Source organism: Triticum urartu, chromosome 5 (genome assembly GCF_003073215.2).
Source record: "Triticum urartu cultivar G1812 chromosome 5, Tu2.1, whole genome shotgun sequence".
Taxonomy (NCBI): domain Eukaryota; kingdom Viridiplantae; phylum Streptophyta; class Magnoliopsida; order Poales; family Poaceae; genus Triticum; species Triticum urartu.
Genome location: NC_053026.1, coordinates 32,076,869 through 32,095,447, shown reverse-complemented (window position 1 = coordinate 32,095,447; position 18,579 = coordinate 32,076,869).

Sequence of the window (18,579 nt, the reverse complement as noted above, 5' to 3'; positions counted from 1 at the left end):
AGATGCGTACACGGCGCCGCACCAGAGGCGGTACTCTTTCGTATCTGCTCAACTTATTTATCGCAGCAAGAAAATAGATCGCCACTGCTTTACTCTGATTTCTTGTCTTGGTTGCGAAGTTGCCTGTGTCCAGTTTGCACCTTCAGATCCGCCATGGCACGCTCAACACCATACTCGCAATGCTTATGGTTTTCCCCTTTTATATTCCACACTAGTTAAATCACAGTAGACTAAATTTCAAAATTGGGTCAGTCGATTTTTCAGAGCTCGCCGGAGTTCGCCGGTGCGATCGAAGGGGCTCGGGTGGGGACGGTGGTTGTGGGGGGCAGTGGTGGGGCCTCGTCGAACGAAGAAAACTCGACGTGGGTGGGGGCGGGGGTGGGGGTGGTGGAGGAACATAGGCGGTGGGACCGGTGGTTCGTCCGGTGGCCCATGCGGTGTTCTGTATGGGAAGCACAGTATGTTCCTTGTCAGGAAGGGGAGCAGGGACATCTGCAATCAACAGCTGATAGAGCTGGCCTGTACGTGATCGATAGGCTTTCAATTACTAATGGCAATACAACACCGTAATTTCCAGCCAGTTCCACTTTCCCTATTTATATATCCTGGTTATGGTGTACCCCTGTTATCTACACTATGGGGCTGTTTGGTTTGTGAGTAACTTTGCCAAAGATTGCCACACCTAAGGTAGGCAAGTTTGACCAACTTAGGTGAGTGTTTGGTTCAAGCCACATCTTAGGCAAGCCACACTTGGACCCCAATGGCATACACACAAAAAGAGTGGCAAAATTCCCTTAGGCTTGCCAACTTGTGGCTCTCATTTTGATGAACTAACCTTAGTCAAGTTTGGCAAAAATGTGTGGCAAAGTGTGGCAATGCTAGTCCTAAAACCAAACAGCACCTATGATCTGCCTAGTTGTTGTGTGCTCTTGTTATTATGGTTTGGCAATAAACTCTATATACAGTATATTATGAACCTATCATCTGCCAGCTATCCTTACTTCTGGAGCCTATTTTTTGTGTACTTGTGCCAGATTATATAAATGCACGCACCATATTACAGCACACATGAGCTCTCTCATCAGAATCCAGTGATAGCACACAAGTGTTTACAGGGGCGCCCCTATATTAGAATATCATCTGCATTACAAAGATAATCTCACAACTATTTTTGTTTTCATGGTTCTCAGATATTATACGCAATTACAGTGAATATCAGAATCCGCGCATCAGAAGAATATTGTGGAACACTGCAATGACTTACAAAATTGGCAGCAAGGCATTGAGTGCCATTCTGGAAGCAATGAAACTCATACGCTCCCCACTTGTTGATTCTTGTTCAGAATATCATCCTAATGACTATTCTAACCTCAAGGAGTCAAAGGCAGATGGCCTATCCTGTTCACCCATCAAGGTTCCTTTTCTAATTTGGCAAGGTTTTATTGATTGCGTGTATCTTGCATATGTTGTCTTGCATTTCTTATACTTTGTTGCACTGCCATCTGCTTAGTTTACTCATCATATATGTCGAGATGTCATGCCCATCCATTATCAATACATATTCCATCTGTCATAATACCATGTTTTTCCACTCAAATGTTGTTCTTGTGCATCAGACATCAAAAGGTATATGACCGACTCCAGCAGACTGTACCCATACTGCACTGGCCACACCACTAGCCCCACCACACAGGACGTGCACTCCAGCAAAAGGTATACGGATTTCATTTGCCATAGCACCAGCTGTACCACAGAAAAATCCCACTCCAGCAAAAAGTACAGCAAGTCCACCGGCCGAAGACCTATCCCAACTGCAGAGACGGCCAATTCCTGCAGATTGGAACCCCATTCCATTTATTCCCAGTTTAAAAGACAATGCTTTCAATGTTGTTAGGGACTACGTGCATATATTCCCATCATGGGAAGATTATTGTGAAGACAAACACCATTTTCACATCTTCCTGTCGAACTTACGTGTGAGTGCTATTATTCATGGTTATTATTTTCATGTTTTCTGCTGATTGAACACATCAATGATTTACATTACATTGTTGTAACTAGGCAAGGGTCAATCTGGATAGTCATGATGAGCAAAGCTTGCTTGTGCTTTTCAAGGAAGCATTGTAGCAGTATCGGTGTTACCTGAGGAAATCACACTTTGATGGCAAGTCTATAAATGAATTTCCGGTGAAGTCTCCTGTGCTAAATTTAGAAGACATTGAATGGAAAAACCTTGTTATGCACTGGTCTCGTTCCCAGGATGAGGTACTGCCTATAAAATCACATGACAATTTGAACTTCTACTTTTCCGCATGTGCCTTACGGATCTTTTTTGCAGGAAATCTGCTCGAAGAAGAATTCCGGTTTGACAAGAACGGGATATCACAAATACGCTGCCCGCTGCTTTGCTCTTGTTAGTACCTGTTGTCCTGTATCACTGTACTTGCATACATACCTGGTTCATTATGTGACAGCAGTATGCATGATAGCTTGCTTATCAATTGTTCGCTCCAAATTATCTGATATGTATGAATGGTTACATTAGTGTAGAATATATCCAATGCCAATGTTTTTTTAGCTCTGCATTGTTCTTGTAAGTACATGCTGTCCTTTATCAGTGTACTTATAATGACAGGTAGTTGTTCATGTACCATCACTCTACAGCTTATTTTCCTTTACCCTCCATTTTCTACACATCAGATCTATATTAACTCTTGCCATAAGGTTGGTACTGAAGAAGTTTAGCTGTGCATTGCTCTTAGTTGTACCTTTTGCCTGTATCACTGCACTTACATTTATATCTACTTGGTTATGTAGCATCACTCTTCAACTTATCTTAAATATTCTCCATTTTTTCGTATATTATCACATCTATATTTACTCTTAACAAAATGTAGAATAAAGGCAATGCTTTTGAAGAAGACTCGGTGGTAAACTTCTTGAATTGCCCCCCATCAGCATGGACAAGGCCTTTATAGAGCCTGTCTTCACCAATAATGTAAGTTGTCCATCTCAAGCCTTCAAACTTTGTTGTATATATTTGGTTAGGCATGACTTCAACAGCTGTTTATTTTTGGTGTTTGCATCAAATTGCTTGTTTAAAGTTTATTATATGTAGTTCATTACCAAAAGTTTGTCCTTTCTCAATTTAAGTTTTCAGTTGTACAACCAAGTTCCTTCTTCATACCATGTAAATTAAACTATAGAGAGCAAGTGATCTTCTTTTGCACTGCACGTATGCTTCTGTTCTTCATTTGTAATCCAGTGGTGTGGTGAACCTACCCACTAGAGCACAATGTCATATTCTGCAATGTCTTAACTATGAACAATGTCATATCATTCTACTATTATTTAAACCGTCTCTTTATTTGCCAATCTGAAATGGTATAAATTGACAGCACACTAACTATTGATACTTATGAGTTATTGATCTGTAATCCAGTGGTGTCGTGAAGCTGCCAACTCTTTCACAATGTCATTTCCTGCCATGTCTTGACCTGAACAAAACCATATTGTGTTAATGCAAATTTAAACTGTGTCACTTTATTCGTCAGTAAGAAATGTGATGAATTGTCAGCACTGATACTTTTATGTGCAAAACCTGTCATCTATCTGCTTGCTTATCTTTCAGAGTGAGGAAGATATAAGTGTTGAACAGGCACAGTCTCATCATCTTTCTCAGCTGCTTGCGCTGCATCTCCCCAGCAGGGCTAACCTTTCTTGAACTCTATTGAAGTGCTGTCGGTTTTGTATATTATTTTGTCAGCGTGTTTATTTGCACTGGTGGCGATCTTTGATGCCCAGTGTATGTAATCTGCTGTCTGCTTGTGCTTTATTATCATAGTGGCGAACTTTAATGCCCAATGGATGTACTATGCCATAATTTCTTTATTGTATAGTATAGGTTTTTTCTTATTCATGATGCTGCAGTTATTTTACTGTATATATATATATATCCTGTCTTCGCAGTAAACCGGCCAAACCGTAAAATTATGGTACATAATCGGGCCGTTATGCAATCACGATGTAGGTTGGGCCTGAAACGTGCCGATCAGCTCACGGGCCGGCAGCAGCCCGAAATGAACCCCGGCCGATGATTGTGTGAATCAAATCACGGGCTTTTAACAGGACGAAAAATTGTCTCGGTCCTTGTTTGGCCCAATCAGATATCGGCTGCGAGCAGGCCGGATGCAAACCGGGCCGTAGTTAGGCCCAACTATATGACGGGCTTTTAATAGGCTGAAATTAATATAGGGACGAAATGTTAAACGGGCCCTTAACAGGCCAAAACTAATATCAGGCCGAATTACTAAGTGGGCCTTTAGCAAGTGGGCCCAAAAGCATAGTGTCTAGTTGACGGGCCGAATCTGATATGGGCAATAATTAGGCCCAAAACCTCTTAAAGGGCCGGACCTGATCTAGACCGTAATTTGGCCCAGAACGTGGTAGGCTTTTAACGGACCGGATCTCATATGGGCCACTATTAGGCCCGGAGCGTGGCAGGACATTAATAGACCGGATCAAATATGGGCCGACATTTGGCCCAAAACATGGCAGCCAGTTAACGGGCCGGTCTACTAGGGTCCTCAAAATCTTCTGGGCCTACAGCTGGGCCGGCCCATTAATGTCGGTGAAATCTCGTGTGCCTTTAGCTAGGCCGGCCCATTATGATCCGCAAGAATTTTGTGGGCCTTTACCTGGGCCGGCCTATTATGGTGCACAAAAATCTTGTGGGCCTTTACCTGGGCTGGCCCATTATGGCCCACGAAATCTTGTGGGCCTTTAGCTGGGCTAGCACATTATGGTCTGCAAAATCTTGTGGGCCTTTAGCTGGGCCGGCCCATTATTGTCCGCAAAATCTTGTGGGCCTTTAGTTGGGCCGGCCCATTTAAACTTGTTGGGCCGTGCCACGTGTTGACGTATCATAGGCGCCTTCTGTCTAGTGAGTGGATGACATCTGTCTCGACGATGAGCCAACACGTGTTTCCTCTAGCCAATGATGATATTACACATGGAAAATCCCCATTGGTCGGGGCTACTAACGGGTTATCAGATCCAAAACCCGACCCGATAGCTTAACGGCGTTCCGTTACGGTGGATGCCACATGTTGGTCACCCTTGACGAAAGCACTTCTGTGACGCGCGATTTATCGTCATGGAAGTGGACACTTCCATGATGATAATTTTGGTAATGTCATGGAACACTTCTACGACAGCACAGGTATGACTATCTTGATTCTATCATAAATTTGTCACGGATGTACATGCATGACAAAAAAAGCGACCTACTGTGACAAACACGTATCATCACGGAAGTGTATTTTTTGTAGTGTTGGCCTCATCCGATAACCTATTGCAATGCACGTACAATTATGTATTCGAAAAATATTTGTTTGCCTCGTCGCAGCACCCACTCAGAGAAGCGACTCGAAAGCCATCCATAAATTTAGTAAGTTTATCAAATGCATACCATTTTATTACATACAATAGGTCATCAACCCACAACGACAACGAGGATACATTATAAATACTAAAGTTTTCATCGCACAACAAATAACAAGCAATGAAATGAACTTCAACTCAACCAATCCTCGTCGTTGGAAACGCTTGCTTTGAAACACAAGTGATTCTCTGGGAAGGGCCAGCTACTGTCAATCTCGAGACCAACACAGGACTGATCATCCAGGCTGAAGCGGCCTACTATATCACGACTAGGGTAGGGAACCACTACAATGTCCGAGGTATAGATACAGTTGCTTCTCATAAATGGTAGTAACGTCGTGTCAACAGTAGTTGGATCACCTTTCACCATCATTGCATAGTTTTGTCCAAGGAAGAGCGAGTTTTCTCCAAGACTATCTATACTGTACCAGGAAGAAGGTGTTGGTGCTAGCACACTAGTATCCATCCCGAATACCCTACAATGGATGTTGGAATAGGTCTGGAGAGTGCGACCATGGGAGACAACACCAGCTTCCTTAGTCACACCAGCGGTGCCCTGTATATAGACAAGAAGAGGTGATCCATCGGAATAAGTTGCCAGGCGCCACTGAGTATATGGGTCCTCATGCTTGTGATCATCACCATCGTCATCTCCCCCTTGGTTATAAAACTTTTCAAGTATAGGTGGTGGAATGTTCACAGGACCTTGGAAACACAAGAAGAAGGTTAATTAGTAAAGGTAAACTTGCTAACCCGCATGCATGTGGATGAAACAATTATAATTATGGTGGAAGACAAGCGTACCAAAACTACGAGGATCCCATGCAAAAACAGTGCCACAAGTGGTGGCAGGAAACACAAGACCCTCGCATTGAATTGCATCACATTACACATTCGTGTATAGAAACTGAGTTTTGAGCAATATCCATCCAGTCGAACCACAAAGGACGGCAACAAGGTTGTCGAAGATAGCAACAACTCCATAGTTCTTGTAATGCCAAGATCGGTTGGGAACTCGACAAATTGCTATTTTCCGTAGAAGACAGTCACCATGATCGTATTTGAACGTGCATAGAATACCGGTGTGCTCAACCTCTGGGCAGTCTGAGATTTTTGGAAGTGGAACCTGGTGACGAGTGTACACATTCACAAGTTCCCATTCGCAGTTGTACCCAATATAAACAACCCAATCTCCATTTGCGACTGCCCAAGCCTTGCCCTCAAGCGATGGCATCTTAACATCATACGTATCAATACCAAGCGGCATCAACTTGCACAAGGCGAGGCTTCCCTCATCCCCGCGCCAGTCAGCAGGCTCATGGCGAAGAAGATAGGGGAGATCAAACCGCTCCTGGACCCTTGGGTTCCTTGTAATGATGTTATTAGTTGAGTTGGGAATGGTCTTGAACGAACCTGCGATGCTAGACGAGGTGATGACGTCGCACCGATCAATGAGTTCCTCCACCACGTCATCTTTCAGATCGGGGCAAGAATAACGGGGTCGTTTCCGGCCTGCTCCCTCCATGGAGAAGACGATCGAACAATGGCAGAAGGAAGGGTGAAGGAAAATGGAAGAGGGAGGAAGAGCATGCGACAACAGTTCCAAATCGAGAGGGAAAGGCGAAGAGTCGGTGGACGGTTGCCAGTTTGCCACGGTACAAGAAGAGGCGCCCCGGCCTACATGTCTGTTCGGAAATTGTACAAAAGGACTCGCTATCGTCTCACTGGCATGTTGGAATGGGACCACATGTCAGCGAAACATGGTGTGTAATTTCTCGTGCAAAATGCGATCTGGCCGCGTTGGCCCGAGGTGCCGCATTAGTTATTGACCTTTATTTTTTTAACGTACAATCTGAGTGGATAGCTCCTGTGGTCATCACACGTGAGCGGATATATAGGTGGGCTAGGTGGGCAGGCGGCAACAATCTAAGTGCTAATAGAGTTGATCTAATGCTTGGTTTTGTTCGGATTTTCCAACTATGACCATTGGATAGAGTGAATCAATGGCTTACGTTCAAAGTTATTCTCATACTATAGAATGGTATAGGAACGTGGAGAGATTTGGTTGATTTTATATCGTTGAATAATATAAAATATTATGAGTGCAGACGCTCCACCGCGAGGTTTGTTGCTCCTTCTCGGTCGTCGGGAATGTATGTTCTTCCACTCTTTCATTTAAGACATGAGCTTTGTTCATCCTTTTGCCGACACGCGGGACATCTATATGCCTCCATTTTAAAAATCATACTATATGCATCCATGACACGCGGGACATCTAGCATCAAGGTGGTGTGTCATGCAAGAAAATGGAGATATGCAGTGCGTAAGTGAGTCATGCACTTCGATGGCACCTACTATGCAATATGTTTTCTCCTCAATGGCACGTGAATAGTGCATGTACTCAATGACAGAGCACGGGATGGCAGCCATGGACATGGTCGACCCTTTTTGTCGGGGATATACCCCGCGGCGTAAACCGACCGGAAGTATAACCCGACCGGACTAGGTGTTTCATTGGTAAACCGCCAGAGGATTGGCGGTTTACGTGGTTGGCGGTTTACGTGTCTGGCGATTTACATGTCAGCCGGTTCACTGGTATGACAATTCACGAGCCTGAAGATTCATTGGTGACCCGGCTGGACTTGGCAGTTTACTTGAGACCCGGTTTACACTTGGCGATTCACTGGCGACCTGCCCTGACCTGACGGTTTACAAGCAACCCGCCGGAACATTATGACACACTTGTGACCCGGCGGACGGGTTAGATAAATGACAAGGCCCAAGGCCCAGAAGGCCGGTTTACGTTAGTGGTGGGCTGGTTTAAGAGGAAAGGCATGAGGAACATTTATCTTACAAAGAGTTAAGACCTGGACTTGTATCCGGTTTGTATTAGAGATAGACTAGTCCTAATCCTAATAGGACTCTACATGTAACCCGCCCCTCCAACATATATAAGGAGGGGCAGGGCTCCCCAAAAGGGACAATATTCACAAGTTCCACAAGTTGGACAAGTTAGGTTTAGACAGTAGCTCTCGAGATAGAGCACTCTTGTTACTGTGATCATCGTCATCAATATCAATGAAGCAGGATGTAGGCTTTTACCTCCACCGTGAGGGGCCGAACCTGGGTAAAACATCGCGTCTCTCGTCCCGCTCAACACCTCTCAAGCTACCACATAGATGTGTTGGCCTCGCGACTAAGTCCTGACACTAAGGACATCTGCCGTGTCAATTCCACGACAGTTGGCGCCCACCGTGGGGCCTGCGCACGATGGTGTTGAGTTCTTGGAGGGATTTTATCTAGGGTTCGAAGAGTTTGCTTTTGGCCGGATGAAGAAGAGCCGGTTTGAGGCAATCATACGGGATAACCAGGTAACGGATAACCTTGGACAAGAGCTGATTAGGTTCAGAGCTGGTAGTATGAGGTTTTGAGTTGATGAGATTAAGGGCGGCGTCGGGTGCAGTCACCACCCTGAAAATCAGTAAAGACAGAAGGGAGCAAGATCCGTCTAAACCGCCTAGTTGCAAGTTTCGCCGAGATAAAACAAGATTTTTCAGCTACCGCTAAGCAGAAGCAGTAATACCGAGCTGTATTGGAGTTGGATTCGGTCCCACGCCCATATTGAGTATTCAAGCTGGACGATGCATACAAGATTGATAAAAAAAGGGCGGGCGCTTTGTCGCGAGCAATCGGTATAAACCGATTGATTTGACAGCGATCATGAGGCTTCGATCTGGATAATACTAGCAATTATATCAGCAATGACCAAGTGGCTGGGTATGGACATCGACAGCTAAAAGTAATGAGCGGCGGCAATGAATCTGCTATTATTGCTATCGCCTACGACAAAAAATAAACTACAACAGCGGACGCCCAAGGCACCCAGACAAAAACGTGTTCGAGGCATGTGCCTGTTAGCCCCGTTTGATGGTGCACGCACGTGCAAAGGCAATCTGCAGAAGTCAAAGGCCTAAAGAAAAGGAGAATAAGGAAACGCCGCTCTCCTATTACTAGTACATCTCACGGGAGGTCTAGTACTAGTACTATTCATAGCACAAGGCCCAAAGTCTCACAAGGATGTGATATCAAAGGATCGTCAGCCACATACCTCCAGATAAATGTCAGAACTGATGAGGACATGTGACAGCCTTTGCGAAGAAAAGAAGAGGTGTAGCTATGACCTGAAGCCGTCCTCTGCTCCAAGTCGCCGAAGTCACGGGCTAGCCGCGTTTCCGCTGACCTCACCACGGCGTTTCACCGCTACGCCTGCCGGCTTGCCTGCCTCTTCTGCCGCGCTTCACTCCCAAATTTATTGATGGATATTACATATGGATCATCGGCCATACGAACAAATCAGGTGCTATTTTTCTAAACTTTTACTGGTATAATTAAGTATCATCCAAAGCTTTTTCCACGGTATGCTATGCTATACACAGGTCAACTGGCTCATGGCCAAGGTATGATCCGGTCCTCGTGCGCCGGTGTCGGAGACGACGTATACATCTACACCGCTCGTGCCGGGTGTTAAAAGACCTAGAAAATAACCCGGAGGGTTTCTGCTTGAACCGTCAGGATCATATTGAGTCGCCGACCAGCCTAAACCGCCTCTGTCGCGATGAACAGATCTTCTGTTATCCGAACAAAAAACATTAGGTGATATCCATCTAAATCTTCTTGGTATATATTGTTTTTATCAAGGGAACAATTACTTTGGACCGGATATTTTGATATGCAGGACAATTATTCATTATAAACATGATTTATACCATGGGTACGGAGTACGCGCTGGCAACGTCCTGCCCAGTGTTCGTCCGTGCCACATCACACGGTGAATGGACGCGTGCAAGACGCCGCCCTTACGGCCCGGTTTACATCAGCTTGCCGGGACCACGCCTGCATTTGTCTCGCCCGTCCGAACCGGTTTACAACACCGCGGCTGACTCTTTTGTCCGTACTGGCGTATAACCCCGCGATGGATCTCAAGTGGACTGACATATCAGGTGAAATCCATCCAATATATTTTTATATTATGTATTGCTTTCTTTGAAAGAGCAATTACTCCAGCTTGCAAAGTTATCTAAATGCAGGACCCTAAACCGCCATATTGGTGCAAATTTTAAAGGCCATCAGAAAATTTCTGGCTAAAAATGAAGATTCCGGTTTAAAATCCGGTTCAAGGGAAAGATGTCTCCCACAAAGCTTTGAAGCTCTCAATATCCGGTTTAACATCCGGTTCAAGAAGGATTTATCTCTTGTAGAAAGTTAAAAGGTGCCAAAGAGGACCTGCTGCCATGATGCGCGGTTCAGACATGGGTATCATGCCTTATTGGCTTATCATATTATTGATCACTTGGGGACTTGTGGTCACGTCTGAACCATAGTCACGCCTCTTGATCGGCCTAGTGCCACAACATCACTTGGGGTCTTGGTCATGTCTGAACCAATGCAACACCTTTTGATAGGCGAAAGCCGCCAGATCACTTGGGGACTTGGTCATGTCTGAACCAGTCACGCCTCTTGATCGGCCTAAGGCCACAGAATCACTTGGGGGCTTTGGTCGAACCCGAACCATCGCTACGCCTCTTGATCGGCATCATGCCACTGCATCATTTGGGGACCTGGCTGACTTGAACCATAGCTACGCCTATTGGGGGCTTGGTCGTGTCCAACCATGGTAATGCCATTTGATGACCTCAATTGCTTCTTTTTTGCCAATTGTTTTATCATTGCCTTTGAAATTTTGTTTCATTTAGACATATATTTCTTTTGTTGCATTTTGAAAACCGACAAATTCTTAAAACCGTTTCGACTGTCAATTACAAATTGACGGAACACGGTCAAATCTTAATCCGGAGACTATCTGCCCGGTTTGGTTTTAAGTTACCATCCTATTATGGAGTAAACCGGTGTTTATCAACCCGGCTCGGCTTTCAACTACAAGTTGTCAGTACACAATCAAATTATAACCCGGAGACTATCAGCCCGGTCTGGTTTGACTACGAGTCGCCAGTATTATATATGGTTAAACCGGTGTTTATCACAACCCGGCACGGTTTTATCATAAACCGGCACAATATGGAAGGAGTTGTCAGTACTCAACATTTGGGTTATCACCCTTACTACAAAAAGTTGGTAAAACCAACAATGTGATTCAATGTCACAGGTATGATATATTTCATATTTGATTATTATTAAGTGCAGCCTTGGTTATAAACCCGGGTTATATGTTGGGCGTTATGATCCGTCCGGCGGTAACCCGCCAGGACACTTTAAACTTGTTGTATGCAGAAACAGGTTGAATAAAGCATAATTACAAATCAGCGGTGTTTATTGAACCGGCCTGGCTTTGGACTATAAGTCGCCAGTATATATTTGGATTGCGCCATTGGAATTGTGCGCTTATAAATCATTGGGTATATTATTCAAATAGCCAACATGGCTGGATTTTTATTATGGTTATCAATAACCAATATTACGATTGAGGTTTTCAAAGTCGCTTCAGCGCAATCGATATTATTTTATCAATGGATATAATTTATTCTACAATGGAAGGAATAGTTCCGAGTCGCTGCAGGCTTACGACCCGGCACTTGGGGGCTACATTATTCAAATTGAGATTACATGCAAGTCTCATGTCGCTGCAAGCATGCACCATGACACTTGGGGGCTAATGCAAGGTCATTTTTACTAGTCTTATTGAAGACCCGACTCGTCATATTATAATGAGCCGGCCCTTGGGGGCTAGCAATTACTCCTGTCAACATTTCAAGCAATTACAAGTTCCAGGTTGCTGCAAGCATGACAACCCGGTACTTGGGGGCTACATATATGGAGTATTCAGTTTATATGATTGAGATGAACAAACCGGATTTCTTCAAGGTTGAAACACTTATTGGAGCAAGTCTTAAGTTATCACTATGTTCTCCTCTTCAGACTTGGGGGCTACAGGTATTATGCATATAAAGGAGGAACATCTTCATTTTATCAGTTTTGAGCAAATCAGGAAGATCAATTACATGACCCGGTGTCGACAACAATTATGACCCGGTGCCATCAATATTTATAAACCGGCCATTTTGGTAATATTAAACCGGCAAGTTTTACATCTTCAAACTGGCTGAATATCAGATAAGTATTTCAAGACCTATATTTCTTAAACCGGCACTTTGGGAGCTGAGCCAAAGGGGTTATTCTTCACAATATTTCTCTATGACAAACCAATGTCGGCAAATTGATTATGAAGCTGGTCTGTTGACCCGGATTTCCCAGAAGGAGGAAATAACAAGGACTTAAGGGTGATCAGGTACCGGTTTACAAGAATTCTTAACCCGGAGCATAACCTGTCAAATTTGTTCTTGTGTTTATTTTGCAGCATAAGTTTACCATGGATAAATCCAAGCTAAACTTGGGGGCTAATGTCGGGGATATACCCCGCGGCGTAAACCGACCAGAAGTATAACCTGACCGGACTAGGCGTTTCATTGGTAAACCGCTAGAGGATTGGCGGTTTACATGATTGGCGGTTTACGTGTCTGGCAATTTACATGTCAGGAGGTTCACTGGTATGACGATTCACGAGCCTAAAGATTCATTGGTGACCCAGCTGGACTTGGCAGTTTACATGAGACCCGGTTTACAGTTGGCGATTCACTGGCGACCTGCCCTGACCTGGCGGTTTACAAGCAACCTGCTGGAACATTATGACACACTTGTGACCCAGCGGACGGGTCAGATAAATGACAAGGCCCAAGGCCTAGAAGGTCGGTTTACGTTAGTGGTGGGCCGGTTTAAGAGGAAAGGCATGAGGAACATTTATCTTACAAAGAGTTAAGACCTGGACTTGTATCCGGTTTGTATTAGAGATAGACTAGTCCTAATCCTAATAGAACTCTACATGTAACCCGCCCCTCCAACATATATAAGGAGGGGCAGGGCTCCCCAAAAGGGACAAGATTCACAAGTTCCACAAGTAGGACAAGTTAGGTTTAGACAATAGCTCTTGAGATAGAGCACTCTTGTAACCGTGATCATCATCATCAAGATCAATGAAGCAGGATGTAGGCTTTTACCTCCACCGTGAGGGGCCGAACCTGGGTAAAACATCGCGTCTCTCGTCCCGCTCAACCCCTCTCAAGCTACCACATAGATGTGTTGGCCTCGCGACTAAGTCCTGACACTAAGGACATCTGTCGTGACAATTCCACGACACTTTTTGAAGAGACTACTAATAAATAACTTTGATGTGTTCCGTCAACTCGTAGAATGACGAGAAGCTTGCTTACTACGCCTTCTCCCTCGCCAACACATGCGCGGTGGCTTGCAGCACGAGGAGAAACTTTTGCTTACAAGCGATGGACGTGCAGCTGTTCATTTGGTGTTAGATTGCCAGAAGTACTAATGTAGTACCATCATTATTGTTCGACTTCCGCAAGAGGAGAAGAGCCAAGCGCAAGGTCACCTACTAACCGAGTACAGTACTACTATAGCCAAAGCTGGTCCACCTTTTTAGAGCATGGTTAATTAATATAGGCGGCTCTTGCAGCGTGTAACACCCCGAATGTAACTTTCCCTATTTGTACTCCAACTCTTGCCATTTCCGGCGTTAACTTATATTTATTTCCTCGGGTTCGGGTTTTTTCTCCGTGTGTTGTTGTCGTTGTCATGCATCTCATATCATGTCATCATGTGCTTTGCATTTGCATACGTGTTCGTCTCATGCGTTCGAGCATTTTCCCCGTTGTCCGTTTTGCATTCCGGCGCTTCGTTCTCCTCCGGTGGTCTTTTCTAGCTTTCTTTCGTGTGTGGGGATTAAACATTTCCAGATTGGACCGAGACTTGCCAAGCGGCCTTGGTTTACTACCGGTAGACTGCCTGTCAAGTTTCGTATCATTTGGACTTCGTTTGATACTCCAACGGTTAACCGAGGGACCGAAAAGGCCTCGTGTGTGTTGCAGCCCAACACCCCTCCAATTTGGCACAAAATCCACCAAACTCTGCTCCATCATCTAGAGCGTTCGACCACGATCGCGTGCCCGAAAACCGCACCTCATTTGGACTCTCCTAGCTCCCTCTATGGCTATAAATAGATCCCCTCCGTTTTCGGATCATTCTACCCTAAATCTAGCCCCCCTCGTCTCTCTGTGCGCCGGACGTGTCCGGACGCGCCGGACATCACCGCCGCCGCGAATCACGCGCCGCCACGTGGCCGCACCGTGCCCACATCGTCGCCTCTGTCCCGCCGGCCCACTCGGCCCGGCTGGGGCCCCCGAAGACCATCGGCTCGCCCCCGCCGCCCGTCGTGCCCGCGCCTCCCGCGCCCGACCCCGCCGCCTGCGCGTCGCCTCTGCCGCCCGCCGTCATCGCGCCGCGCCGCCGCGGACCACGTCACCGGCCGCCGCGCCGCGCCTCCCGACCCGGCTCCGCCGCCTCCTCCGGCGTCGCCGCACCTCCCCCGAGTCGCCGGTGACCGGACCCGGCGAGATCCGGACCGGTAGGACCTCGGGCCCCTCCTCCTTCAACACCGGCCGGTCCTCTCCGGTGAGCTCTGAGGATTCCGGGAACTTCGTAATCCGTGCCCGGATCCCAGATCTGTGAACAGTGAAACCCTAGGTCGTTTTTTTTCTCCAAGTCCCAGATATTTTCAGTCCATGTGCACATGTTCGTAGCTTCGCAACTTTGCATCCGTAGCTCCGATTCATGCATATAGAATATCAAAATGTTCATCTCAGAGAGTACATCATTTCGTTCCATTGCATCATTTTCATTTGAGCTCATCTTGATGCCCGAAATGCTGTTAGAAGAGGGCTACTTGAGTTAATTGTCAGATCTGCTACTCCGTTTAGCTCTTTTGTCATTTTTGCCATGATTAATGTGTGCATGCTATGCCCGCGAGTTCTACATGTGTTTTGTTAAGGGTTTTGTCATATCTCCAGAGGTGCAACCCATGTATTTTTAGGATGTGTGTGTTGACTAGTGCAAGCTTGCAAAGTGGTGCACTTGCTATGTCCTGGAGCTGTTTATCTTATGATGCCATATGTTCATGTTGTTTCCTAGTGATCCGTGCCTCTTTTGAGGATGATCAGTAAGGGAGTTTTGTTAATCTTGTAGTGCTCTATCCATCCATGTCTTTGTTTGCAATTATGGAGCACCCTAGCTTGAGTCAATCGAGCTCTACTTTTGCTACTTTGTGAATCTGGGCAGATTGTCAACTTGTTTGCAATTTTGCCGGTGATGTTGTAGTTGATCCGTGCATGCTATGCTATTGTCATTGCCATGTATAGCTTGAATTTTGTGCCTTCTTGATGGAGGTATGCTTGTCTTGCCATGACTTGCACCGTAGTGAGTGCATCGAGCTCGTAAACATGCCTACTTGAGTTATATTTCAGCTTGTGTCAGTTTTCACTAAGTCTGAAACTGATTATGTTTTTGCTATGTTCACATGCTTGCAATTGTATTTTCTGATCCCTTTTGGCTCAAGGTCACTAAGGGACTTTTGTTAAGCTCTTTGAGTAGCTCCATGACATGCTTTACTTTGCGATGTTCAGGTCCTGTAGCATGTAGTTTTGTTGCTCCGAAGAGGGCTACCTGATCTGAAATTCCAGGCGAGTGTTAATTTCACTAAGTCTGAGATCTGTTCGTCATATGCATTTTTGCCATGCTTGTTTGAACCTGTTAATGGATGAATTGGCCGTAGCTCAGTGCTAGAATTTTGTTAAGCATCTTGTGTGCATCCCTGCCATGTATTTTGTTGTCATGTTTGAGTGATGTAGCATGTTCATTTCTTTGCATTTAGATGCCTACTTGCTATAAATCGCAGACCGGTGTCATTTTTGAATCGCTTGCCATTTCCAAACCGTAACTCCGATTCCGGCGTTCTTTATATCGTTTTCAAGCGATTTCATCTCATCCTTCCAGTGGCACACTTGGATTTCCAAGTTGAGGCCAGGTTCATGCATTTCCTGTCATATCTTGCATTTTGCATCCCGCATAGCATATCATCTTTGCATTGTGTTGTTTGAGTTTGCACGTGGTTGATTGTGTCCTTGTTACTTGTTTGTCTTGTTTGGGTAGATCCGGGAGACAAGTTCGCTAACAAGGAGCCCGTTCAGTTTGCTTTCGAGGATCCAGTCAACTCTGACAACTGTGCAGGCAAGATGATCATACCCTCGAAATCACTACTATCTTTGCTATGCTAGTTTGCTCGCTCTTTTGCTATGCCATTGCTACGATGCCTACCATTTGCTTGCAAGCCTCCCAAATTGCCATGTCAAACCTCTAACCCACCATTGTCCTAGCAAACCGTTGATTGGCTATGTTACCGCTTTGCTCAGCCCCTCTTATAGCGTTGCTAGTTGCAGGTGAAGTTTGTAGGCCGTTCCATGTTGGAACATCTTTATTTACTTGTTGGGATATCATTATATTTCTATGTTATCTTAATGCATCTATATACTTGGTAAAGGGTGGAAGGCTCGGCCTCTCGCCACGTGTTTTGTTCCCCTCTTGCCGCCCTAGTTTCCGTCTTATCAGTGTTATGTTCCCGGATTTTAAGTTCCTTACACGGTTGGGTTATAATGGGAACCCCTTGATAGTTCGCCTTGATTAAAGCTTTTCCAGCAATGCCCAACCTTGGTCTTACCATTTGCCACTTAGCCTCTTTTTCCCTCGGGTTTCCGGAGCCCGCGGGTCATCTTATTTTAAACCCCCTCGGGCCAGTGCTCCTCTGAGTGTTGGTCCAAACTAGAGTCCTGTGCAGCGCCCCCTCGGGGGAACTCAAGATTTGGTTTTAGTTGTATGGAGCGCTCATCTGAGTGTGCCCTGAGAAAGAGATATGTGCAGCTCCTATCGGGATTTGTCGGCACATTCGGGCGGTGTTGCTGGTCTTGTTTTAACCTGACGAAGTGTCTTGAATTACCGAGATACCGAGTCTGATCGGAACATCTTGGGAGGAGGTCTATTCCTTCGTTGACTGTGAGAGCTTGTCATGGGCTAAGTTGGGACTCCCCTGCAGGGATTTGAACTTTCGAAAGCCATGCCCGCGGTTATGGGCAGATGGGAATTTGTTAATGTCCGGTTGTAGATAACTTGAACCTTAATATAACTAAAATGAATCAACTGAGTGTGTTACCGTGATGGCCTCTTCTCGGCGGAGTCCGGGAAGTGGACACGGTGTTGGAGTAATGTTTGCGCAGGTTGCTCTCTAGTTTCTCGCTCGTGCTTTGCCTTCTCTTCTTGCTATCTTTTGCGAATAAGTTAGCCACCATACTACCTAGTCGCTTGCTGCAGCTCCACCTATATTTACCTTGCCTTACCTATAAGCTTAAATAGTCTTGATCGCGAGGGTGCGAGATTGCTGAGTCCCTGTGGCTCACAGATTACTATTACACCAGATGCAGGGCCTAATGATTCCGCTCCAGGAGACGCGTACGAGCTCAAGTGGGAGTTCGACGAAGACTCTCAACGTTACTATGTCTCCTTTCCCGATGATCAGTAGTGGTGCCCAGTTGGGGGTGAACGGGACCGTTGTCGCATGTTGGGTTCTCTTTCATTTTGGCGCCGTAGTCAGGCCATGACTGTTTGGATGATGTAATGTTATTTATGTACTTGTTTGACGTGGCGAGTGTAAGCCAACTATGTTATCTTCCCTTTATTATTTATATTACATGGGATGTTGTGAAGATTGCCTAACTTGCGACATATGCCTTCAATGCGATTATGTCTCTAAGTCGTGCCTCGACATGTGGGAGCTATAGTCGCATCGAGGGTGTTACAAGTTGGTAATCAGAGCCTTCCCCGACCTTAGGAGCCCCATTGCTTGATCGTTTTTAGCGGCCGAGTTGTGTCTAGAAAAATGTTTTGAGTCTTTTAGGAATTATATATCGGAGAGTTTAGGAATTCTTTTTACTTCCCAGTCTCCTCATCGCTCTGGTAAGGCATCCTGACGTAGAGTTTTGACTCTTCTCTTCTCAAATTTCACTAAAAAAAATTTTAGGATCACGCGGGTATCTTGGAATCGTTCCGATGGTTTTATGATGAGAACATTGTCTTGGTGCCTCCTGTCAGGGGTTTAGTGGAAGTGTCCCGGGGAGTTGAGCTATGAGGTGTTCTCATCATAATTTTATCGTTGCAGTTCTGGAATAG